We start from the raw sequence: 25,868 nt of genomic DNA, 5'->3' as shown, positions 1-25,868 counted from the left end.
ACCAGATTTTCCTGGGATATTTCAGGCCAGTCAGTGCCTGTTGCTTTATACTGTGGCATCTTTCTTTTAACATATGGATTAAATGATGTGATGAATGAAAAGATTAAAAGTTCACAATTCCAGCAGCACTGGTTTCTAAACTGCTGTGTTATCTACTTAAAAACTTCCGTGGACTTCTGTCATCCTCTCAGCTCTTTGGGGCCACTACTTTGCTTACAGGGAAAACAGAAAGTCTGAGCTTTGCAAGCAGAGGGCAATGATGCTTGTCAGGAATGTCGTAAGGGGGACCAGGCTTCGATTCCAAATAGGAATGGAACAAGATAGACATTCCGATTTGACTATTTTCCTGTTAACTATAAAAGCGTTTGAGTTTATAAGAAACATAAAATAACAGATATGTAAGTAAGAAATTAACTGGCTTTTTAATATTTTAGATGTCTACAGGTTGGTCAAATTATAAATAAAGTTTCATTAGAACACAGCCACGCCCTCTCGCTTACATGTTGTCTGCAACTTTGGGCAACAGCAGGAGAACTGAGTAGTTACAGCAGAGTCTCTCTGGCCCACAAATCCTAAAATAATTACCATTTGGCCTTTGCAAAAAAAAAAAAAAAAAAGTGCCAACCCCGTCTATAGGTATTACAGCAGGGGAAAATAAGTTGAAATTACAGCAGGAAAGGTCTGGCCCATCTATGCCAACATCTCTGCCAGGAAAAGGGACAGACTATTAAAACTTTCCTACAGCTGAGAGGGCCTTGGACTCTTTGGCACACAACCAAACACAAACGCGGCTAATTTAAAGAACACCTGGATAGTTTAGGCTGGTGTAATAATCTAAAAGACGGAAAAGAATCTGCTTTTCCTGTGGGTCATTCACGCTTATGGCAAAAAATTAAAAATAAGATACAGGATATATTTTGCTTTGTACTTTTAAAATTGTCTAGTTTGCCAAATGCTTTTCGAGGTGACTGGCCAGCTGTTGCTCACCGAGAAGTAATGCTGGTCTTTGCAAAGTGCCAATTGAACCGAGTAGGAAGGGTGGTAATGGTGACTCACAAACGGGTTTCCCTAGACGCGCTGGAGTGGTCGCTTTAGCCGTGATGAGATATGAAGGGCAAGTGCTCCCCCTGCTGACCAGAGCGGCAATTTAGGTCTGAACTCAGTATTCTTTTTCCTGATCAGGGCTCTCGGGTTGAACTGAAATCAATATCCATACAGCCTCCTGAGGGAGTAAAAGAATACCAAACCTTCACAGTTCACGCCCAAGGCACGGTAGCAACTTGAAATCTCAGTAATTTGTATGACAGGTACGGTAGCAAAGAACGACCACCAAAATGGAATCACCAGGTTTTCACTTCTCTCCCGTAAGACTCTCTTCCCACTAAAAATAAAAATTAAACTGCAGCCTTCTACAACAGCTCATTGACACAAATTATCTTAACAATGAGCAAAAGAACTTATTTCCTCATTTGAAATAGAATACTGACCAAGGGTTTTGTTCAAAATAGGTCCAACCAAGGACTTCCCTGGTGGTCCAGTGGTTAAGACTCCGCGCTCCCAATGCAGGAGGCCCGGGTTCCATCCGTGGTCAGGGAACTAGATCCCACGTGCGGCAACTAAAAGATCCCGCATGCCCGCAACTAAACATCCCGCATGCCGCAAAGACCGGGCGCAGACTAATTAATTAATTAGTTAATTAAACAACAAGCAAAATAGGTCGAACCCTATGAAATTGCCGATATTCCAATTGTTTGACCCACAAACAGCCTGAATATAATGACTTCATTGACAATTGCCAAGGATACACAGGACAGCCTGAAGGTATGGAGCTGGCAGGCTTCCCTTCTTGACTGGAGGCTGGGGATGCAGGACATAAACCTCTGGCCTCACAATTTTCCCCAGGGCAGCCTCTGAATTCCTCTGACCAATGAAAGTAGAGGCTAGACTTTTTAAGTATTTTTGCTCATTTAGGCAACTCTGCTCCACGTGATACATAAACATTTTTTAATTAGGTTTTTTTTTTCTTTTTAATGCAAGCATCCTAATAAAGGAGCTTCAGGGAAAAGGAGATTTTTGACATCATGATCTCACATTGCCTCATTCTCTGTTTGCTAAGAGGTAAAGTAAAACCCCTATTGACTGTCACTGACTGCAGGGGGGGCCATGCTATGGAGACCAGGGGTGGTCGAGGTTTGCAGAGATGCAGACAAGTGCCACAGACCAAGTATTACGAGGGCAGGGACTTCTGATTTGAAGTGGGAGAATCTGGGAAGCTAAAACATTTTTAAAATCTGAATACTAAGCAAATTAACATGTAGACTTGTTAAGGCATCTGAGTTTTGCAATAAAATCCACGTGAATATGGATTTCATGACCACAATGTCCTAGATAATAAGCACTCCTGTGGGTTCCTTTTTCAGGAGTGTCAGTTACAAGAGTCACAAAAACCGCAAGAGTTATAGGAAGACTTTGAAGTAAAATAACAATGAAAGTAGAAGGGTAGGACAGCAACTCTGTCACACAACAGTCTTAGAACTTAGCAGGACCTTGAAGGCAAATTCCAAGTAGACTTATTTGAAGGATCAAGTCAGGAGAAAGTAGGGGTGCCCATACCCTGAGCTGTTCCAATACTTTGATACATTCCTTAAAGTGTCCACGATGGCTTAAGGCAATGGTCCCCAGGTTAAAAACACAAAGAACCATGGCTTCTGAGTACTTGGATTTGAAGAAACTGTGGCCAAATGCCATTCTCCAGGACAGGAACACTGAACACAGTAAAAGCCTGAATATATCCTTAGCCTATAACATCAAGCCCCCGGGGGATTCCAAGGCGCATCTGAAGGAAGGGAACCACTGGGTCAAAGGGTTTCTCTTGAGTCTAATTATAATTCAATATAAGCTTGGGGATTTTTAACTCCAAAAAGAGAAAAAATCCTACAGCTACACAGTATATTCACTGTAAGAGCAAAGCAGAAAGCCAGTCATCCAGCAGAGTGAGCAAGAGGTAAATAAATACGGTACTTCTTTCAAAGCCATAAAATGGGATCTTAAGACTTAAGAGCCCAAATGATTCATTTTATCTGCCATGATATTATTTCCTGAAAGATAAAGAAACTTGGTCACAGTAACATGGAGAATAAAACCCTGTGCATCTTGACTCCTCGTCCTGTGTTCTTTCCCAGGACGAAGCTGACATGCAATGATTCTTTCATGCTCATTTACCTACAGAAACATGCAATCAAGTTCCTTGTGTAGCGAAAGGAACATAGTAAAATACATTTTAATTGTCAGTAGACACTATTAAAACAGGAAAGATTTTTAAGAAAAATACAAAGAAATTTCTTCCTCTTTAAAACAGATAAATTGGACCCCTCATACTCATTCATTCACTTATTAACCATCAACCGTGTACTTGCTATGTTAGACACTGTATCCAGACCTCATCTAAGATCCCTTCATAGCCCTGTACTGAAGTTTGGGATATTTTAGCCCCTTCTTAAGATAGCCCATTTCGTGGGACCCAATACTGGGTATTATTGTGCTGTGTTTCCTTATGTGGCTGTCAGTGTTACACAGTTGTGGCTGTAGGTGTACCCTTGTATTTACAGCAGATATGAAGGAGATAATATTTCCGGATGAGCTTTCCAGAGTCACTGCACTTTACAGGCTTACTCATTCAACACATTTGTTGGCAAAGTCCTCAGACTTCAAGGTTCAGAAATTTGACTTTATCGGTCTGCTCAAGGTTGATAGGAGTTAAGGGAATGGAGTCATATAAACTCCATTAACAAGAGGTCCTGTAACCAAGCAGGACGCTACGGGGCCTTCCTGGGACAGATTCCCCCATGTCCTCCACCTACCTCTTGTTTGTAGAAAAACGTTAGCCTCCGAGGCCTTTCCCAAGTTCCAGAGAATAAATTTAACCAGAGAGTGAGAAAACACAGAAACAAAGGAAAGCAAGCAAGACAAAATAATACTTTAGCCATTAAAGTCAAGGACCTTTAGTTCCTCCTCAGGGGCTATAGATAATATTCTGAGCCATATCCTTGATCTGTTTTGCAGATACTGAAACCCTCCCCGGGTGGAAGAAGTTAACTGCATGTTGACCACAAAAAACAAATCCCAGACCAGTTGGAACCAGAAGGTTGATGATGCTGATTCCTGTGTACCTCACCACCAACCAGTCAGAAGAATGGCCATGAGCTGAACACTCACCCCACAACCCTCTCCCTCACCTTGTCTTTAAAAACCTTTCCCTGAAAGCCATCAGGGAACTCGGGTCTTTTGAGCACTAGCTGCCTAGACTTCTTGCTTGGCGCCTGCACTTTCCTTCACCACAACCCATGGTCAATAGATTGGCTTTACTGCCCATGGGCAAACGGACGCAAGTTTAGTTTGGTAACAATTCCTATGCATTTCCTTTTTTTTCTTCTTTTTTTAAAGAATTTTATTTATTTTTTTATACAGGAGGTTCTTATTACTTATCCATTTATACTATTAGTGTATATATAGCAATCCCAATCTCCAAATTCATCACACCACCACCACCCCCCACCCACCACTTTCCCCCCTTGGTGTCCATATGTTTGCTGTCTACATCTGTGTCTCTATTTCTGCCCTGAAAACCGGTTCATCTGTACCATTTTTCTAGGTTCCACATATATGCATTAATATACGATATTTGTTTTTCTCTTTCTGCCTTACTTCACTCTGTATGACAGTCTCTAGATCCATCCACGTCTCTACACCTGACCCAATTTCGTTCCTTTATATGGCTGAGTAATATTCCATTGCATATACATACCACATCTTCTTTATCCATTCGTCTGTCGATGGGCATTTATGTTGCTTCCATGACCTGGCTATTGTAAATAGTGCTGCAATGAACATTGTGGTATGTGTCTCTTTTTGATACCATGATCAACTTTTTAAAATAAATTTATTTATTTATTTATTTATTTATTTATTTATTTTTGGCTGTGTTGGGTCTTTGTTTCTGTGCGAGGGCTTTCTCTAGTTGCGGCGAGTGGGGGCCACTCTTCATCGCGGTGCGCGGGCCTCTCACTATCGCGGCCTCTCTTGTTGCGGAGCACAGGCTCCAGACGTGCAGGCTCAGTAGTTGTGGCTCACGGGCCCAGTTGCTCCATGGCATGTGGCCTCTTCCCAGACCAGGGCTCAAACCCGTGTCCCCTGCATTGGCAGGCGGATTCTCAACCACTGCACCACCAGGGAAGCCCCCATGTCTCTTTTTGAATTATGGTTTTCTCAGGGTATATGCCCAGTAGTGGGATTGCTGGGGCATATGGTAATTCTACTTTTGGTTTTTTAAGGAACCTCCATACTGTTCTCCATAGTGGCTGTATCCATTTACATTCCCACCAACAGTGCAAGAGGGTTCCCTTTTCTCGACACCCTCTCCAGCATTTGTTGTTTGTACATTTTCTGATGATGCACATTCTAACTTGTGTGAGGTGATACCTCATTGTAGTTTTGATTTGCATTGCTCTAATGATTAGTGATGTTGAGCAGCTTTTCATGTGCTTCTTGGCCATCTGTATGTCTTCTTTGGAGAAATGTCTATTTAGATCTTCTGCCCATTTTTGGATTGGGTTGTTTGTTTTTTCAATATGGAGCTGCATGAGCTGTTTATATATATTGGAGATTAATCCTTTGTCCATTGATTCATTTGCAAATATTTTCTCCCATTCTGAGGGTTGTCTTTTCGTCTTGTTTATGGTTTCCTTTGCTGTGCAAAAGCTTTGAAGTTTCATTAGGTCCCATTTGTTTATTTTTGTTTTTATTTCCATTACCCTAGGAGGTGGATCAAAAAAGAACTTGTTGTTATTTATGTCAAAGAGTGTTCTTCCTATGTTTTCCTCTACGAATTTTATAGTGTCCAGTCTTACATTTAGGTCTCTAATCGATTTCGAGTTTATCTTTCTGTACGGTGTTAGGGAGTGTTCTAATTTCATTCTTTTACATGTAGCTGTCCAGTTTTCCCAGCACCACTTATTGAAGAGGCTGTCTTTTCTCCATTGTATATCCTTGCCTCCTTTGTCATAGATTAGTTGACCATAGGTGCGTGGGTTTACCTCTGGGCTTTCTATCCTGTTCCATTAATCTATATTTCTGTTTTTGTGCCAGTACCATATTGTCTTGATTACTGTAGCTTTGTAGTATAGTCTGAATTCAGAGAGTCTGATTCCTCCAGCTCCGTTTTATTCCCTCAAGACCGCTTTGGCTATTCAGGTTCTTTTGTGTCTCCATACAAATTTTAAGATTTTTTTGTTCTAGCTCTGTAAAAAATGCCATTGGTAATTTCATAGGGATTGCATTGAATCTGTAGATTGCTTTGGGTAGTATAGTTATTTTCACAATGTTGATTCTTCCAATCCAAGAACATGGAATACCTCTCCATCTGTTTGTATCATCTTTAATTTCTTTCATCAGTGTCTTATAGTTTTCTGCATACAGGTTTTCTGCCTCCTTAGGTAGGTTTATTCCGAGGTATTTTATTCTTTTTGTTGCAGTGGTAAATGGGAGTGTTACCTTAATTTCTCTTTCTGATTTTTCATCATTAGTGTATAGGAATGCAAGAGATTTCTGTGCATTAATTTTGTATCCTGCAACTTTACCAGATTCATTGATTAGCTCTAGTAGTTTCCTGGTGGATCTTTAGGTTTCTCTATGTATACTATCATGTCATCTGCAAACAGTGACAGTTTTACTTCTTCTTTCCCAATTTGTATGCCTTTTATTTCTTTTTCTTCTCTGATTGCCATGGCTAGGACTTCCAAAACTATGTTGAATAATAGTGGCAAGAGTGGACATCCTTGTCTTGTTCCTGATCTTAGAGGAAATGCTTTCAGTTTTTCATCATTGAGTATGATGTTTGCTGTGGGTTTGTCATATGTGGCCTTTTATTATGTTGAGGTAGATTTCCTCTATGCCCATTTTCTGGAGAGTTTTTATCATAAATGGTGTTGAATTTTGTCAAAAGCTTTTTCTGCATCTATTGAGATGATCATATGGTTTTTATTCCTTAATTTGTTAATTTGGTGTATCACATTGATTGTTTTGTGTGTACTGAAGAATCCTTGCATCTCTGGGATAAATCCCACTTGATCATGGTGTATGATCCTTTTAATGTGTTGTTGGATTCTGTTTACTAGTATTTTGTTGAGGATTTTTGCATCTATATTCATCAGTGATATTGGTCTGTAATTTTCTTTTTTTGTAGTATCTTTGTCTGGTTTTGGTATCAGGGTGATGGTGGCCTCATAGAATGAGTTGGGGAGTGGTCCTTCCTCTGCAATTTTTTGGAAGAGTTTGAGAAGGATGGGTGTTAGCTCTTCTCTAAATGTTTGATAGAATTCACCTGTGAAGCCATCCGGTCCTGGACTTTTGTTGGAAGATTTTTAGTCACAGTTTCAATTGCATTACTTGTGATTGGTCTGTTCATATTTTCTATTTCTTCCTGGTTCAGTCTTGGAAGGTTATACCTTTCTAAGAATTTGTCCATTTCTTCCCCGTTGTCCATTTTATTGGCATAGAGTTGCTTGTAGTAGTCTCTTAGGATGCTTTGTATTTCTGCCATGTCTGTTGTAACTTCTCCTTTTTCACTTCTAATTTTATTGATTTGAGTCCTCTCCCTCTTTTTCTTGATGAGTCTGGCTAATGGTTTATCAATTTTGTTTATCTTCTCAAAGAACCAGCTTTTAGTTTTATTGATCTTTGCTATTGTTTTCTTTGTTTCTATTTCATTTATTTCTGCTCTGATCTTCATGATTTCTTTCCTTCTACTAACTTTGGGTTTTGTTTATTCTTCTTTCTCTAATTCCTTTAGGTGTACGGTTAGACTATTTACTTGAGATTTTTCTTGTTTTTTGAGGTAGGCTTGTATTGCCATAAACTTCCCTCTTAAAACTGCTTTTGCTGCATCCCATATGTTTTGGATCATCGTGTTTTCATTGTCATTTGTCTCTAGGTATTTTTAGATTTCCTCTTTGATTTCTTCAGTGATCTCTTGGTTATTTAGTAACGTATTGTTTAGCCTCCATGTGTTTGTGTTTTTTACGTTTTTTTCCCTGTAATTGATATCTAGTCTCACAGCATTGTGGTCAGAAAAGATGCTTGACATGATTTCAATTTTCTTAAATTTACTGAGGCTTGATTTGTGACCCAAGATGTGATCTATCCTGAAGAATGTTCCATGCACACTTGAGAAGAAAGTGTAATCTGCTGTTTTTGGATGGAATGTCCTGTAAATATCAATTAAATCTATCTGCCATATTGTGTCATTTAAAGCTTGTGTTTCCTTAATAATTTTCTGTTTGGATAGTTTCTGTTTGGATGATCTGTCCATTGGTGTAAGTGAGGTGTTATAAAGTCCCCCACTATTTTGTGTTACTGTCGATTTCCTCTTTTATAGCTGTTAGCTGTTGCCTTATGTATTGAGGTGCTCCTATGTTGGGTGCATATATATTTATAATTGTTATATCTTCTTGGATTGATCCCTTGATCATTATGTAGTGTCCTTCCTTGTCTCTTGTAACATTCTTTATTTTAAAGTCTCTTTTATCTGATATGAGTATTGCTACTCCAGCTTTCTTTTGATTTCCATTTGCATGGAATATCTTTTTCCATCCCCTCACTTTCAGTCTGTATGTGTCCCTAGGTCTGAAGTGGGTCTCTTTTAGACAGCATATATATGGGTCTTGTTTTTGTATCCATTCAGTGAGGCTGTGCCTTTTTGGTTGGAGCATTTAATCCATTCACGTTTAAGGTGATTATCGATATGTATGTTCCTATTACCATTTTCTTAATTGTTATGGGTTTGTTTTTGTAGGTCCTTTTCTTCTCTTGTGTTTCCCACTTAGAGAAGTTCCTTTAGCATTTGTTGTAGAGCTGGTTTGGTGGCGTTGAATTCTCTTAGCTTTTGCTTGTCTGTAAAGCTTTTGATTTCTCCATCGAATCTGAACTTATTCATTTTCAGTGGAAGTAGTGTTGGTGTTGGTGCTTTCCCATTATCTGTTGCACCTTTGTCTCATGATCAATGTGCCAACAAACTAAACTAGATATCAGAAAATTGTTTGGTGATCATGGAATAAAGGCAAAGGCTGTGAATAGCCTTGAAAGGCATTTTTCTAGGGAGTGTGAAAGTTGCTCCTGTACCAAGTACCACTCTGTTGTGATGAGAATACCATCTCTGCCAGATGGCATCTGTTGCACAGTATTCTATTGTGTGTTCCAGTCCCCACCTATTTTCCACTTTCGCCATGTGCTTCCATGTACATCCACCTGCAAGCCGTAAGCTAGCCTCTCTGCCTAGACTGTGAATCCTCAAGGGGAGAAGAGGCTTACTCATATTTGTACCTGGATGACACTAAGCTCTCGTAATTTCTAGTGACCAGAGGGGCAGATGGAAGGATAGATGGACTGGGTGGATGCATGAATGAAAAGAAATTCCAGGGGCTTCCCTGGTGGTGCAGTGGTTGAGAATCTGCCTGCCAATGCAGGGGACACGGGTGCAAGCCCTGGTCTGGGAAGATCCCACATGCTGCGGAGCAACTGGGCCCATGAGCCACAATTACTGAGCCTGCGCATCTGGAGCCTGTGCTCCGCAACAAGAGAGGCCGCAATAGTGAGAGGCCCGCGCACCGCGATGAAGAGTGGCCCCCACTTGCCGCAACTAGAGAAAGCCCTCGCACAGAAATGAAGACCCAACACAGCCATAAATAAATAAATAAATAAATAAATAAATAAATAAATAAATAAATAAATAAATAAAAAAGAAATTCCAATTGCTTAGGCTCTGCCTGGGTTTCCAGAGTCTAAGCTCCTGACCCCATTTAGGAGATGTTAAGGATCTCACTATGAATCATTACTAATTTGTTCTTTAGCTTTTATTTTAATTTCTTTGCATTCAAAACTGTGCGTGTCTCTGTGTGTTACCACTGATCCTGCTTTCCCCCTCTCAAATAATGATTATAAAGATAAATATACATTTGAAAGTGTAGTATATTATCTATTCTGTTAATTTAAAGTCAGTATTTACCAATGGGGAGGTGGTCGGGGGGGGATGGAGTGGGAGGTTGGGGTTAACAGATGTAAGCCATTATATACAGAATGGATAAACAACAAGGTCCTACTGTATAGGACAGGGAACTATAGTCAATATCCTATGATAAACCATAATGGAAAAGAATATTTTAAAAAAGAATGTATAACTGAATCACTTTGCTGTACAGCAGAAATTAACACAACATTGTAAATCAAATATAATTCAATAAAAAAAAGAATTGGGAAAAAAATAAAATCAGTATTTATAATGTGTAGTCTATAAATCTCTTTTTAACTATATAGGGGATCACTCTAGAAAGTTCAATGCTTCCCATATTACACAGAGTAAAAGCCAGAGTCTTTGCAAGACAAAGCCGTCTGCACTGCATCGCCATTTACCTCTGACTTCCTTTCCTACCACTCTCCCTTCCATCCTTCAGCACCAGCTCTGGGTCACCCGCTGCTCCACCCAGTCTCACACCTCTGGACCTTTGCACTTGGAAGGTCCCTCACCCTATTCAACTATCACTTCCAGTGAAGCCAGTCCTAATTACTCTATACACAAATGCACCGTCCCCAACACCAACCCTAAATCCAGGCCCCTTCATTTGTCTCCATAGCATGGCTCATCCTCTGACATGCTCTCTTCACCTCTGGCCCCCTCCTCTGAATTTAATTTCCATGAGGGCAGAAACTTAGGGGTTTTTTTTTCTGTTTTTTTTTGTTGGGGGTGGTGGGGTTTACTGCCGTATCCCCAGTGCCTACAACAAGGTCTGGCACACACAAAGTATTTATAAATATTGTGAATAAATGAATGAATGAATGAGTGAATGAATGAATGAATGTGTAGAACATCAAATATCCTACAAGACTCATACTAAACAATAGCAGTCCCTGGTCTCCCTACTCCTGAATCTTCCTCTCCAAAATCATTTAACGATTTCTGGTATTAACCTGTACATTTCTAAAGAACATGCTTGTATTGCTATTTCTTGATTATGCAACTTAAGATATTAAAGACCCAAATTCCTATTGTGGAAGATGATACAGGATTCTTATACAACCCGAGACCCCCAGTCCCCACTTCTTCACCTTCCTAGTAGAATTATATCACATTATCTTATAATTTACTTATATGGCTCTTGTCTATATCCCTCTAGATGCAATGATACAATTGGATGTATCAATACAATTGATTTGATACAATACAATCCCTCTAGATACAATTCTAGCTAGAATGAAGCTCCATAGACAGAAATTTGTGTCTGTTTTGCTCGCTGAAGTATCCTTATGACCTAAAACAATGTCACACTCGTAGTAGGCACTGAATAAATATTTGTGGAATAAATGAATTAATTCTCAGCTTTATAGTATGTGACTTGCCCACAAGTCATTCATTACTGTATTCTCAGGATGCACTGGCTGTCCCCCACATCCCTTCAGGTTGCCTGGCTGGTTGGGCACTGCACTGGCATGTGGCCAACGCCAGGTAACATCTAATAACTCCCTTTCATCCAGTTGTACTTGGGAATCTCTCCTCTATATCCTGAAATTTTCATTAACACTTACACTGACTGATTTATAATTACTGACATTAATCAGCTTCTCCAACTAGGCTACAGCCTCCTTGGCATCATGGAGTGTCTTGGTCATCTCTGAGCCCCATTGTCTTTCACAGCATCAGACTTATTGTAATAGATTCTCAAGAAGTTCTGAATGAAGGACACACAGCCCTGCTTGCCACTTTGAAGCAAGAGAGAAACAACTTCCTGTCCCAGGGGAGCCCTTATGACAAGACACTCTCGCTATTTACAGAAATAAAGTGAGGATCAACTGATTTTCCTCTCACTATACACTTCCCAGGGCTAACTAATGCCAGGTCATTTCATTCACTTCATTTTTCAACCATTTCGTTTCTTTCTATTCCTTTTTCTTGTTCAAGTTTCTGTCAAAAATAAAAATAAAATTTGGGCTTCCCTGGTGGTGCAGTGGTTAAGAATCTGCCTGCTAATGCAGGGGACACAGCTTCGAGCCCTGGTCCGGGAAGATCCCACATGCCGCAGAGCAACTAAGCCCGTGCGGTGCAGCTACTGAGCCTGCACTCTAGAACCCGCGAGCCACAACTACTGAAGCCCGCATGCCTAGAGCCCATGCTCCACAACAAGAGAAACCACCACAATGAGAAGCCAGCACACTGCAACAAAGGGTAGCCCCCGCTCGCCACAACTAGAGAAAGCCCACACTCAGCAACAAAGACCCAACGCAGCCATAAATAAATAAATAAATAAATAAATAGATAGATAGATAGATAGATAAAAGTTTAAAAATAAAAATAAATTTCAACTAAAAGAGTTAAATCAGTCAGAGCATCACGGCTTCTTTCAAAGTTAGAATTGTTGCCTTTATGAAATGTCTGATTCAACATTAAGCTCTGTAGGCATGGCGGCGTTTGCGGATTTGGACCTGTTGGGAGGGTTGCGACCTGAAGGCGCTGCACCGGCTCGTGGAGAATGCTGCTCACCTGGGCTATTCAGTTGTTGCCATCAATCATGTTGTTGAATTTAAGGAAAAGAAACAGGAAATTGAAAAACCAGTAGCTGTTTCTGAACTCTTTACAACTTTGCCAATTGTACAGGGAAAATCAAAACCAATTAAGATTTTAACTAGACTGACAATTATTGTTTCAGATCCATCTCATTGCAATGTTTTGAGAGCAACTTCTGCAAGAGTCCGGCTGTATGATATCGTTGCAGTTTTTTGAAGACAGAAAAACTTTTTCATATTGCTTGTACACATTTAAGATGTGGATTTAGTCTGCATAACTGTAACAGAGAAGCTACAATTTTACTTCAAACGACCCCCTATTAAAGCAGCAATTGACCTGAGGTGTGGGCTTTGAACTTGTCTATAGCCCCGCTATCAAAGACTCCACAATGAGAAGGTACATAATTTCCAACGCCCTCAATTTGATGCAGGTCTGCAAAGGAAAGAATGTAATTATATCTAGTGCTGCTGAAAGGTCTTTAGAAATGAGAGGTCTATACGATGTGGCAAACTTAGGGTTGCGGTTTGGGCTGTCAGAAAGTGACACCAAGGCTGCAGTGTCCACCATCTGCCAAGCGGTGCTTCTGTATGGAGGGAAAACTAGAAAAACTGCTTTTGGAATTATTTCCACGGTGAAGAAATCTCGGACATCAGAAGTAGATGATGATTCTCTTCCAGCCTGCAAGAAAGCCAAGTGTGAGGGCTGAAACAAGTCCCTCTTCTTTGTCAACACTCCCTTCTGCCATTTGAGAATCCATCAGCCACAACAGAATTGGAACTTCCTTATGATTCACTATTTTCACTTGGAGCTAGATATCAGTAGTCTGTAAAAGCAGTCTTATATTTAAGCCATTAAAATAACAAAACCTGAGAGATTAAGATGGTGAAGTAGAAGGATGTGCTCTCACTCCCTCTTGCGAGAACACCGGAATCACAACTAACTGCTGAGTAGTCATTGACAGGAAGACACTGTAACTCACCAAGGAGCATACCCCACATCCAGAGACAAAGGAGAAGCCACAATGAGATGGTAGGGGGGGCGCAATCACAATAGAATCAAATCTCATAACTGCTGGGTGGGTGACTCACAAACTGGAGAAAACTTATACCACAGAAGTCTACCCACTGGAGTGAAGGTTCTGAGCCCCACGTCAGGCTTCCTAACCCAGGGGTCCAGCAATGGGAGGAGGAATTCCTAGAGAATCAGACTTTGAAGGCTAGTGGGATTTGATTGCAGGAGTTCGACAGGACTGGGGGAAACAGAGACTCCACTCTTGGAGGGCACACACAAAGTAGTGTGTGCGTCAGGACCCAGCAGAAGGAGCAGTGACTCCATAGGACTGAACCAGGCCTACCTGCTGGTGTTGGAGGGTCTCCCGCAGAGGCGGGGGGTGGATGTGTCTCACCAAGAGGACAAGGACACTGGCAGCAGAAGTTCTGGGAAGTACTCCTTGGCGTGAGCCCTCCCAGAGTCTGCCATTAGCCCCACCAAAGAGCCCTGGTAGGCTCCAGTGTTGGGTCGCCTCAGGTCAAACAACAAACAGGGAGGGAACCCAGCCCCACCCATCAGCAGACAAGGGATTAAAGTTTTACTGAGCTCTCCTTACCAGAGCAAAAGCCAGCTCTACCCACCACCAGTCCCTCCCATCAGGAAACTTGCACAAGCCTCTTAGATAGCCTCATCCACCAGAGGGCAGACAGCAGAAGCAAGAAGAACTACAATCCTGCAGCCTGTGGAACAAAAACCACATTCACAGAAAGATAGACAAGATGAAAAGGCAGAGGGCTATGTACCAGATGAAGGAACAAGATAAAACTCCCAAAAAACAACTAAAGTGCAGATAGGTAACCTTCCAGAAAAAGAATTCAGAATAATGATAGTGAAGATGATCCAGGACCTCGGAAAAAGAATGGAGGCAAAGATCGAGAAGATGCAAGAAATGATTAACAAAGACCTAGAAGAATTAAAGAACAAACAAACAGAGATGAACAATACAAAACTGAAATGAAAAATACACTAGAAGGAATCAATAGCAGAATAACTGAGGCAGAAGAACGGATAAGTGACCTGGAAGACAGAATGGTGGAATTCACTGCTGCGGAACAGAATAAAGAAAAAAGAATGAAAAGAAATGAAGACAGCCTAAGAGACCTCTGGGACAACATTAAACACAACAACATTCACATTATAGGGGTCCCAGAAGGAGAAGAGAGAGAGAAAGGGCCCAAGAAAATATTTGAAGAGATTATAGTCGAAAACATTCTTATCATGGTAAAGGAAATAGCCACCCAAATCCAGGAAGCACAGAGTCCCATACAGGATAAACCCAAGGAGAAACATGCCGAGACACATAGTAATCAAATTGACAAAAATTAAAGACAAAAATTATTGAAAGCAACAAGGGGAAAATGACAAATAATATACAAGGGAACTCCCATAAGGTTAACAGCTGATTTCTCAGCAGAAACTCTACAAGCCAGAAGGGAGTGGCATGACATATTTAAAGTGATGAAAGGGAAGAATGTACAACCAAGATTACTCTACCCGGCAAGGATCTCATTCAGATTCAATGGAGAATTCAAAAGCTTTACAGACAAGCAAAAGCTAAGAGAATTCAGCACCACCAAACCAGCTCTACAGCAAACACTAAAGGAACTTCTCTAAGTGGGAAACACAAGAGAAGAAAAGGACCTACAAAAACAAACCCATAACAATTAAGAATATAGTAATAGGAACATACATATTGATAACTACCTTAAATGGGAATGGATTAAATGCTCCAACCAAAAGACAAAGGCTCACTGAATGGATACAAAAACAAGACACATATATATGCTTTCTACAAGACACCCACTTCAGACCTAGGGACACATACAGACTGAAAGTGAGGGGATGGAAAAAGATATCTCATGCAAATGGAAATCAAAAGAAAGCTGGAGTAGCAATACTCATATCAGATAAAATAGACTTTAAAATAAAGAATGTTACAAGAGACAAGGAAGGACACTACATAATGATCAAGGGATCAATCCAAGAGGAAGATATAACAATTATAAATATATATGCACCCAACATAGGAGCACCTCAATACATAAGGCAACAGCTAACAGCTATAGAAGAGGAAATCGACAGTAACACAATAATAGTGGGGGACTTTAACACCTCACTTGCACCAATGGACAGAGAGAAAATTAATAAGGAAACACAAGCTTTAAATGACACAATATGGCAGATAGATTTAATTGATATTTATAGGACATTCCATCCAAAAACAGCAGATTACACTTTCTTCTCAAGTGCACACAGAACATTCTCCAGGATAGTTCATATCTTGGGTCACAAATCAAGCCTCGGTAAATTTAAGAAAATTGAAATCATATTAAGCATGTTTTCCGACCACAACACTATGAGATAAGAAATGAATTACAGGGAAAAAACCGTAAAAAACACAAACACATGGAGCGTAAACAATACATTACTAAATAACCAAGAGATCACTGAAGAAACCAAAGAGGGAATCAAAAAATACCTAGAGACAAATGACAATAAAAACACTATGATCCAAAACCTATGGGATGCAGCAAAAGCAGTTTTAAGAGGGAAGTTTATAGCAATACAAGCCTACCTCAAGAAACAAGAAAAATCTCAAATAAACAGTCTAACCTTACACCTATAGGAACTAGAGAAAGTAGAACAAACAAAACCCAAAGTTAGTAGAAGGAAAGAAATCATAAAGATCAGAGCAGAAATAAATGAAATAGAAACAAAGAAAACAATAGCAAAGATCAGTAAAACTAAAAGCTGGTTCTTTGAGAAGATAAACAAAATTGATAAACCATTAGCCAGACTCATCAAGAAAAAGAGGGAGAGGACTCAAATCAATAAAATTAGAAGTGAAAAAGGAGAAGTTACAACAGACATGGCAGAAATACAAAGCATCCTAAGAGACTACTACAAGCAACTCTATGCCAATAAAATGGACAACGGGGAAGAAATGGACAAATTCTTAGAAAGGTATAACCTTCCAAGACTGAACCAGGAAGAAATAGAAAATATGAACAGACCAATCACAAGTAATGAAACTGAAACTGTGATTAAAAATCTTCCAACAAACAAAAGTCCAGGACCAGATGGCTTCACAGGTGAATTCTATCAAACATTTAGAGAAGAGCTAACACCCATCCTTCTCAAACTCTTCCAAAAAATTGTTGAGGAAAGAACACTCCCAAAGTCATTCTATGAGGCTACCATCACCCTGATACCAATACCAGACAAAGATACTGCAACAAAAGGAAACGACAGACCACTATCACTGATGAATATAGATGCAAAAATCCTCAACAAAATACTAGTAAACAGAATCCAACAATGCATTAAAAAGATCATACACCATGATCAAGTGGGATTTATCCCAGGGATGCAAGGATTCTTCGATATACACAAATCAATCCGTGTGATACACCAAATTAACAAATTAAGGAATAAAAACCATATGATCATCTCAATAGATGCAGAAAAAGCTTTTGACAAAATTCAACACCCATTTATGATAAAAACTCTCCATAAAGTGGACATAGAGGGATCCTAACTCAACATAATAAAGGCCATATACAACAAACCCACAGCAAACATCATTCTCAATGGTGAGAAACTGAAAGCATTTCCTCTAAGATCAGGAAGAAGACCAGGATGTCCACTCTTGCCACTATTATTCAGCATAGTTTTGGAAGTTCTAGCCACAGCAATCAGAGAAGAAAAGCAAATAAAAGGGATACAATTGGAAAAGAAGAAGTAAAACTGTCACTGTTTGCAGATGACATGATACTATACATAGATAATCCTAGAGATGCCAGCAGAAAGCTACTAGAGCTAATCAATGAATCTGGTAAAGTTGCAGGATACAAAATTAATGCACAGAAATCTCTTGCATTCCTAAAAAATAATGATGAAAAATCAGAAAGAGAAATTAAGGTAACACTCCCATTTACCATTGCAACAAAAAGAACAAAATACCTAGGAATAAACCTACCTAAGGAGGCAGAAGACCTGTATGCAGAAAACTATAAGACACTGATGAAAGAAATTAAAGATGATACAAACAGATGGAGAGATATTCCATGTTCTTGGATTGGAAGAATCAACATTGTGAAAATGACTATACTACCCAAAGCAATCTACAAATTCAATGCAATCCCTATCACATTACCAATGGCATTTTTTACAGAACTAGAACAAAATACCTTAAAATTTGTATGGAGACACTAAAGAGTCCGAATAGCCAAAGCAATCTTGAGAAAGAAAAACAGAGCTGGAGGAATCAGGCTCCCTGACTTCAGACTATACTACAAAGCTACAGTAATCAAGACAGTATGGTACTGGCACAAAAACAGAAATATAGATCAATGGAACAGGATAGAAAGCCCAGAGATAAACCCACGCACATATGGTCACCTTATCTTTGATAAAGGAGGCAAGAATATACAATGGAGAAAAGACAGCCTCTTCAATAAGTGGTGCTGGGAAAACTGGACAGCTACACGTAAAAGAATGAAATTAGAACACTCCTTAACACCATACACAAAAATAAACTCAAAATGGATTAAAGACCTAAATGTAAGGTCAGGCACTATCAAACTCTTAGAGGAAAACATAGGCAGTACACTCTATGACATAAATCACAGCAAGATCCTTTTTGACCCACCTCCTAAAGAAATGGAAATAAAAACAAAAATAAACAAATGGGACCTAATGAAGCTTAAAAGCTTTTGCACAGCAAAGGAAACCATAAACAAGAGGAAAAGACAACCCTCAGAATGGGAGAAAATATTTACAAATGAAGCAACTGACAAAGGATTAATCTCCAAAATTTACAAGCAGCTCATGCAGCTCAATATCAAAAAAACAAACAACCCAATCCAAAAATGGGCAGAAGACCTAAATAGACATTTCTCCAAGGAAGATATACAGATTGCCAACAAACACATGAAAGGATGCTCAACATCACTAATCATTAGAGAAATGCAAATCAAAGCTATAATGAGGTATCACCTCACACTGGTCAGAATGGCCATTATCAAAAAATCTACAAACAATAAATCCTGGAGAGGGTGTGGAGAAAAGGGAAACCTCTTGCACTGTTGGTGGGAATGTAGATTGATACAGCCACTATGGAGAACAGTATGGCGGCTCCTTAAAAACTAAAAATAGAACTACCATATGACCCAGCAATCCCACTACTGGGCATATACCCAGAGAGAACCATAATTTAAAAAGAGACTTGTACCACAATGTTCATTGCAGCACTATTTACAATAGCCAGGAAATGGAAGCAACCTAAGTGTCCATCGACAGGTGAATGGATAAAGAAGATGTGGCACATATATACAATGGAATATTACTCAGCCATAAAAGGAAACGAAATTGAGTTATTTGTAGTGAGGTGAGGTGGATGGACCTATAGACTGTCATACAGAGTGAAGTAAGTCAGAAAGAGAAAAACAAATACCGTATGCTAACACATATATATGGAATCTTAAAAAAAAAAAAAAAAAGGTCCTGAAGAACCTAGGAGTAGGACAGGAATAAAGACGCAGACATAGAGAATGGACTTGAGGACATGGGGAGGGTGAAGGGTAAGCTGGGATGAAGTGAGAGAGTGGCATGGACATATATACACTACCAAATGTAAAATAGCTAGTGGGAAGCAGCCGCATGGCACAGGGAGATCAGCTCGGTGCTTTGTGACCACCTAGAGGGGTGGGATAGGGAGGGTGGGAGGGAGACGCAAGAGGGAGGAGATATGGCGATATATGTATATGTATAGCTGATTCACTTTGTTATAAAACAGAAACTAACACACCATTGTAAAGCAATTATACTCCAATAAAGTTGTTAAAAATAAATAAAGTCCACTCCTGATTTTTAAAAAATAAACAACAATAAAAACCCTTGACAAAATACAAATAGAAGAATATTTCACACATACATGTATATGTTCGTTTCTCTTTATATATTGTATATATATTAAGCATCATGGTTCTAAAAATAAAGCATTTTTAACTGCAAAAAAAAAAAAATTAGGCTCCACTTGACAAAATAAAGCATTCAAAACTGAAATGTACAACCAATTGAAACATCCTCCTACATCACTACTACTGTAATTTTCTAGCAGTTGTTTGCAAAGAATCACCTAGAGGATTTAAGACACAGATTGCTGGGCTCCTATCCCCAGGGTCTCGGATTCAGAGGAACAGGTAGGGCCAGAGAATTTGTATTTGTAACAAGGTCGCAGGTGATACTGATGCTGCCTATCTGGGGACCACACCCTGAGAACCCTGCTTCCCCATCACTCTCCAGGAGGGCTCAGGCACTAAGTTCAAGCACCTCTGAATGGTTAGATGTCCTGCCCCTCAACCCAACCAAGCTAACCAGCTGCTGAGTACATGATTACAGCCCTTCTCAAACTTTAATATGCACACAAGTTACCCGAGGACCTTTCGAAAATGCAGGTTCTTATTCAGTAGGTCTGAGGTGAGGCCCAAGATCTGCATTTCTAACCAGCGCCCAGATAAAGCCAATGTGGTTGGTGCAGGAAACAAACTGAGGTTAAGGCATTACAAACTGTACCAAGTAGATTAGTATAAAATTAAATGACTTAGGTCTCAGAACTTTGAGTTGGTTCAAAGCATTTGATTTCGGGTCTGAGCACTAGAAGTACAATACACTTTAACATTTTATTAAAATTTTTGACAAAATAGAAGCAAGTTAACATTTAACTTCCATCCATATAAAACTTCCATCATGAATGGGCCCAGCTGACTCACTGGCACTACCCAGGTGTACCTGAGCTCTGTGCAAACAGTGTAGATAATAGTAACCCTGGTGGAGATGGCTGGGCAGGTGGGACTGCTTATGCATGTTGATTTAGAAACTTACTCTGTCCCATGGTGAATGGTGTTTTGTTACATATTTATAGCATTTAGCCTTCATTGACATCCAGCTTTGGAACACCAATGTCTAATGTATTATTGAGGCCATCTGTCTATGAAGCCAACCTTGCAGGAGAGACTCTGACATAATGAAAAACCCATGAATTAAAGACTAACCAGACCTCCCTCACTCTCTTCCCTTCTTTCTCCCTCTCAAAACATGTCAGAAAAGAATAGCTCTGCTGAGAACGGTGCTGTCATTCATTACATCATTGAATAAAAAATTATTCTTGTCTCATCCTTGGCCTGCCCTTCCTTCCATTTTTGCTAAACTAACCAACCTTCTGATTAAGAAAAGCCTAACTAGATGTCACTGATTCCAACAAGGGCTAAAGTGAACCCTACCTTTGGTTTGATTATGATAAGATGATTTACCTAATCTATGATAAGGGAACATACAACACAAATATCATGAGAGGAGGCAGTGTGTAATCTCAAATAACAAGCTTTTCAAGTCATCAAGCAGCAGCTCTCAAACTTCACCGACTGGCCAAGGACTTTGTTAAAATGTAGATGCTGATTAAGGAGGTGGGTATGGGACCCAGGGGCACCTACACCACGAGACTGAGGACCACACTTTGAGGAGCTGAACTCTAGAATCATCCCCTCCGCTAAGGTAGCCACTAACCTCACGGACCTGTGGAGCACTTGAAATGTGACTCATCTAAATGGAGATGTGCTGTGAGTGTGAAATGTGCACCACATTTTAAAGACAGCCCCCCAAAATAAAAAAGGTAAAATATTCAATATCTCATTAATAATTTTATATTGATTGTATGTTTGGGATATATTGGCTTAAATAAAATATATTATTAGAATGAATTTCGCCTGGGTTTTTGTTTGTTTTATGTATTTTGGAGTTTTTGTGGGGTTTTTTGCCATATCCCTCGGCTTTCGGGATCCTAGTTCCCTGACCAGGGACCGAACCCGGCCCCTCAGCAATGAAAGCACTGAGTCTTAACCACTGGACCGCAAGGGAATTCCCTTCACCTGGGTTTTTTTTAACAAATAAATTTATTTGTTTGTTTGTTTGTTTGTTTGTTTATGGCTGCATTGGATCTTCGTTGCGGCACGCGGGCTCTCTCTGGTTGCGGCGAGCGGGGGCTACTCTTCGTTGCGGTGCACGGGCTCTAGGTGTGCAGGCTTCAGTAGTTGTGGCGCATGGGCTTAGTTGCTCCACGGCATGTAGGATCTTCCCTGACCGAACCCGTGTCCCCTGCATTGGCAGGCAGATTCTCAACCACTGCGCCACCAGCGAAGCCCCAGGCAGATTCTTAACCCCTGCACCACCAGGGAAGTCCCTTCACCTAGGCTTTGTGGGGGTTTTTTGTTTCCTTTTTTGTTTTTTTTTGTTTTTTTTACTTTTTAAAATGTGACTCCTAGAAAGCTTTAAATGACTTATGTGGCTCGCTGTTGGATAACACTGTTTTGGGAGCTTATCCATCCTCTCCATTTGGTTATAAACTCCTTGAGGTGGGAGCATGGGACCAGCCCTGGACATCACCATGGAGGGAACAACTTGATAGCTGAGTTCATCTCTCAAGGTCTCACCACACCAAGTTTGTTTCTCTGGTTCCCTCCACCCCAATACACACACACGGGAGTAGAGAAGACTTGAGGACAGGACCTTGTCTATGCTCAGTGCACAGCACAGAGCCTATTATCTAAGTGATCTACGAGTATCTGATGCATTGATGCTCCACGTAAATCATTCACAACTCCCCACACTTATGATACTGGGCTGGCCAAAAAGTTCATTTGGGTTTTTGGCCAGCCCAATACTTCTGGGTCGCTGTGTAGATTTCAAAGTTATCATGCTTTCTCAATTACATTTTCATCCAGAAGGCTGTTGTTCAGCTTATCTAGTGTTAGCTACATCAATCAACATCAATTTCACAATGTTATTAGCCTAGTGTATATTGAATGGTGTTAGTGGCCCTTTCCTTGTCACCATCACCAAGTTTACAATTATTGCACTTCTACTATGATCACTGATGCAACTAGTAGCTACAACTCACTGAGCGCTTCCTACTTGTCAGGTGCTGGGCTAAGCACTTTGAAAAGGTCATTTAATTCAATCCTCATGACAATGCTATGCTGGGCATCATTCCTACCCTCCACTTTCCATACGAGGAAAGTGAGGCTCAGAAAGGTTAAGAACCTTGCCCACGTTCACACCGCAAGCAAGCAGCAGAAATGGGATTTCATCCGGATCTCCAAAGGATTGTACTTTCAATCCTTGGTGTGTATAATACTGGCAGCGTTTTCAGGATGTCTGTGCAGCTAAGAGGCAAAAGTGATGTTGGATGTTTTGAAGAGTGCTTTTTAATATCCACACCAAGACAAAGATACTTTAATTCTTTTTCTGGGTCTATTTTTAAAATGTACACATTTCTCAGTAAATAAGAAAATAGAAAAATGTCATCTACCTTTTTTCCTTCAAATCAAGGAACATGTAAACCTGACATTGCCTTTATACCAGACTGTTGCGAACATGTGTATACACATAAATAGATTGTATACAAATATGTGTATATATACATACACTGCATTTCAGTTATTAATATGGGGTATACCAGACTGATGCATTGGACAAATCGGCTTATAAGGAAAAATGGAAGAATAATTCAAAATCAATTACCAATGAATTGTTTTATGATGAAGGCACAAGTTTTGGAATGGTCTTTGAAAGACAGACTTTTAATTTTTGCATCAGTTTCAGTTTTGAAGTCATTTTTTTTCTAATGATTTTATTCCTTCGTCGTCAAAAGAGCTGGTTCATCCAGAAAGGAAGATTTAATGATGACAGTTTTACTTCAGGGATTATCACCTATGTATATAAATACAATTTTAAAACATTAAAGACTTGAAATAATATACAAACTACTTGTTAAATCCATTCTGACAGAACTGTAAAAAGGACAAAATCTTCTAAAACTTTCTTGTAGCTCTACCAAAAAATATTTCATTCAAGTTTCCACATAAAAATGTTGGATAAAATTCCTGGAATATTGAGATGCAAAATGATGGAGACAAAATGATCATAATCATTGTGACGAAACAGATTAAGGATCATGGTTTTAACATGTGTGACAGGCCAGAATAATCAGTTTCCATGTTTACTCTTCAACTAGTTGATCATTGCTTCTAGGGTCAATTTTGCTGTATAGTTTTTCCATTTTGATAATGCTAAGGCACTATGTCAGTGTAATCTAGGAGGGAAAAGCATCTGAATTCGAGATTTAAAACCTGAACTTTGGTCAAATGTCATAGTTATGATGTTCAATAAACATAAATGATGACTGAACACACACCACATTAAATACTGTGCTTTTAAAAAGCCACCAGGTAAATCTTTAATAAAGCCTCAACTGACTTAGGAACAGAATGAGTCCTGCAGTAAGAAACAAAATGAATTATTGGTACAGATCAAATTGCCCAGAAATATCATGTGTCAACATTAATGTCAGTTCCTCAGAACCAATACATTGCTCCTTAATTACTCCAGGCTTTCAAAGCCTGCAGTCCTCCTGACAGCTCATTTCACAGAGATGCATTTATTTTGAAAAAGTGTATGTGGCTACCAGCCCGTCCACTCTATCAGCAGAAGACTTGGCCATAAAATCCTGTTATATTTTGCCCTGGGTAGCAATTATTAAGTAACGCTCAACATATGTGTCAAACATATAAGAAATTGCTCCAGGCTTCTTCTACATTTTAATTGCTTAAAAAAGTAGAAAACACCAAACAAAGAGACCACTGTGGAACACAAGGCATCAGAAATATTATTGCATTGTGAGAGTCGAATAGTAGCAACTCATTCTTGAAAAAAATATTGATAAGCCAAGTCTCCATTGACACATAGTAAGTCCCTAGAAAGGTGTAAAGCCCCTGGTTATAAGGGTAGGAAACATATCACAGGAACAAAACGCAAAACTGCAAAAAGCTATGCTATCTGCAATGGTTATTGTCACTGTTGAATCTTGTTGTGATGATGGTAGTTTTTTGCCTTCACTTTTCTAAATCAGGTTAAACAGGACTCCTCACAGTGGGACTGTTTCCTCCTGACTCTCTGACACCCAAGCAGGATTTATCTAAGGATTTATTACCTTATTACACGCTGGCATCCCAAGACCACCCTCCTGGTCCATATCAAAAAAAAAATCTTAAAAAAAAAAACCTGTGTCCCAGCACTGGACCACACAGCCTATACTGCACTTTAAAAAAAAAGTTAGTATTTTTTATGAATCTGTAATTAATACATATATTGTATTATATTTTGTGTTGAAAATAGTAATATGTAGGAAATAAAAACACAAACATGATAATTTTGGTTTGGACTTTTTTTTCATTTATTTAATATATCAGGAGCCTCAAATATGGAAATGGTCCAAATACCCTTCAAATTCTGAAAGGACTTGCAAAAGGATTGTGCATACAGCTGCAGGAGGATTCTGTGACCATCATTTGCAGTCAGCCATACCATCTACACATAACCCTTCATCACATGTAATTTAGTTTTGCCTGTTTTTGTACTTTACATCAATCGAATTGTCTGGATGCATTATTTTGTGTCTTGTTTCTTTCATTAAACATCATGCTTCTTAAGATTCACCCATGTCAAGAATGCAAGAATGTGGTTTATCTATTTTAAACTGCTGCATACTATTCCATTGTATGAAAATACATCAACATATTTATTCACTCTACTGTTGATGGACATTTAGGTTGTTCCAAGTGTGTGTGTGTGTGTGTGTGTGTGTGTGTGTGTGTGTTTTAGCATTATGAACAATGCTTCTGTGAATATTTTTGTACATGTGTTCAGATAAATACGTGCAAGAGTTTCTCTGGAATATATAAACAAGAATGGAATTACTGGATGACAGGTATGTGCACGGTCACCTTTTTGAGATATTGTCAAACTGTTTTCCAAAGTAACTGTGCTTATTTACACAGCCACTGTCAATGGATGAGAATTTTCCTCGACAACAATTTGGCAGGTGTGAAACAGGACATTTAGCTTTCCTCTTCTGTGCAAGTCTACTCATATTTTTGCCCATTTTCCCACTGAGTTGTTTTTCTTTTCCTTATTGATTTGTAGGCATTGTTTTCATATTCTGGAAACTAATTCCTTGTCAGTTACATGTATTCTAATTATCTGCTCCATGTTTGAGGCTTTCTCCATTATAATTACGATATCCTTTAATGAACAAAGATTGCTACATTAGTAGCAATTTTGTACTTTATAGTTTGCACTTTATGTGTCTTGCTTA

At 39.4% G+C, this 25,868-nt stretch overlaps 1 long non-coding RNA gene and 1 pseudogene across 15 annotated transcripts in view; one reads left to right on the top strand and one right to left on the bottom strand.

Moving 5' to 3' along the window:
- LOC309650789 overlaps positions 1–25,868 on the bottom strand; it is a 381,028-nt gene that overhangs the window by 236,216 nt on the left and 118,944 nt on the right. The window lies entirely within an intron of this gene.
- Positions 7,440–15,104, top strand: LOC309650764 (ribonuclease P protein subunit p30 pseudogene; annotated as a pseudogene). The gene has a single exon. The product of its transcript is annotated as a ribonuclease P protein subunit p30 pseudogene (transcript).

Source organism: Balaenoptera physalus, assembly GCF_965194825.1.
Source record: "Balaenoptera physalus genome assembly, chromosome: 20".
Taxonomy (NCBI): domain Eukaryota; kingdom Metazoa; phylum Chordata; class Mammalia; order Artiodactyla; family Balaenopteridae; genus Balaenoptera; species Balaenoptera physalus.
Note: the sequence above shows the minus strand (reverse complement) of the source record. Positions and strands in the feature narration are given on the sequence as shown.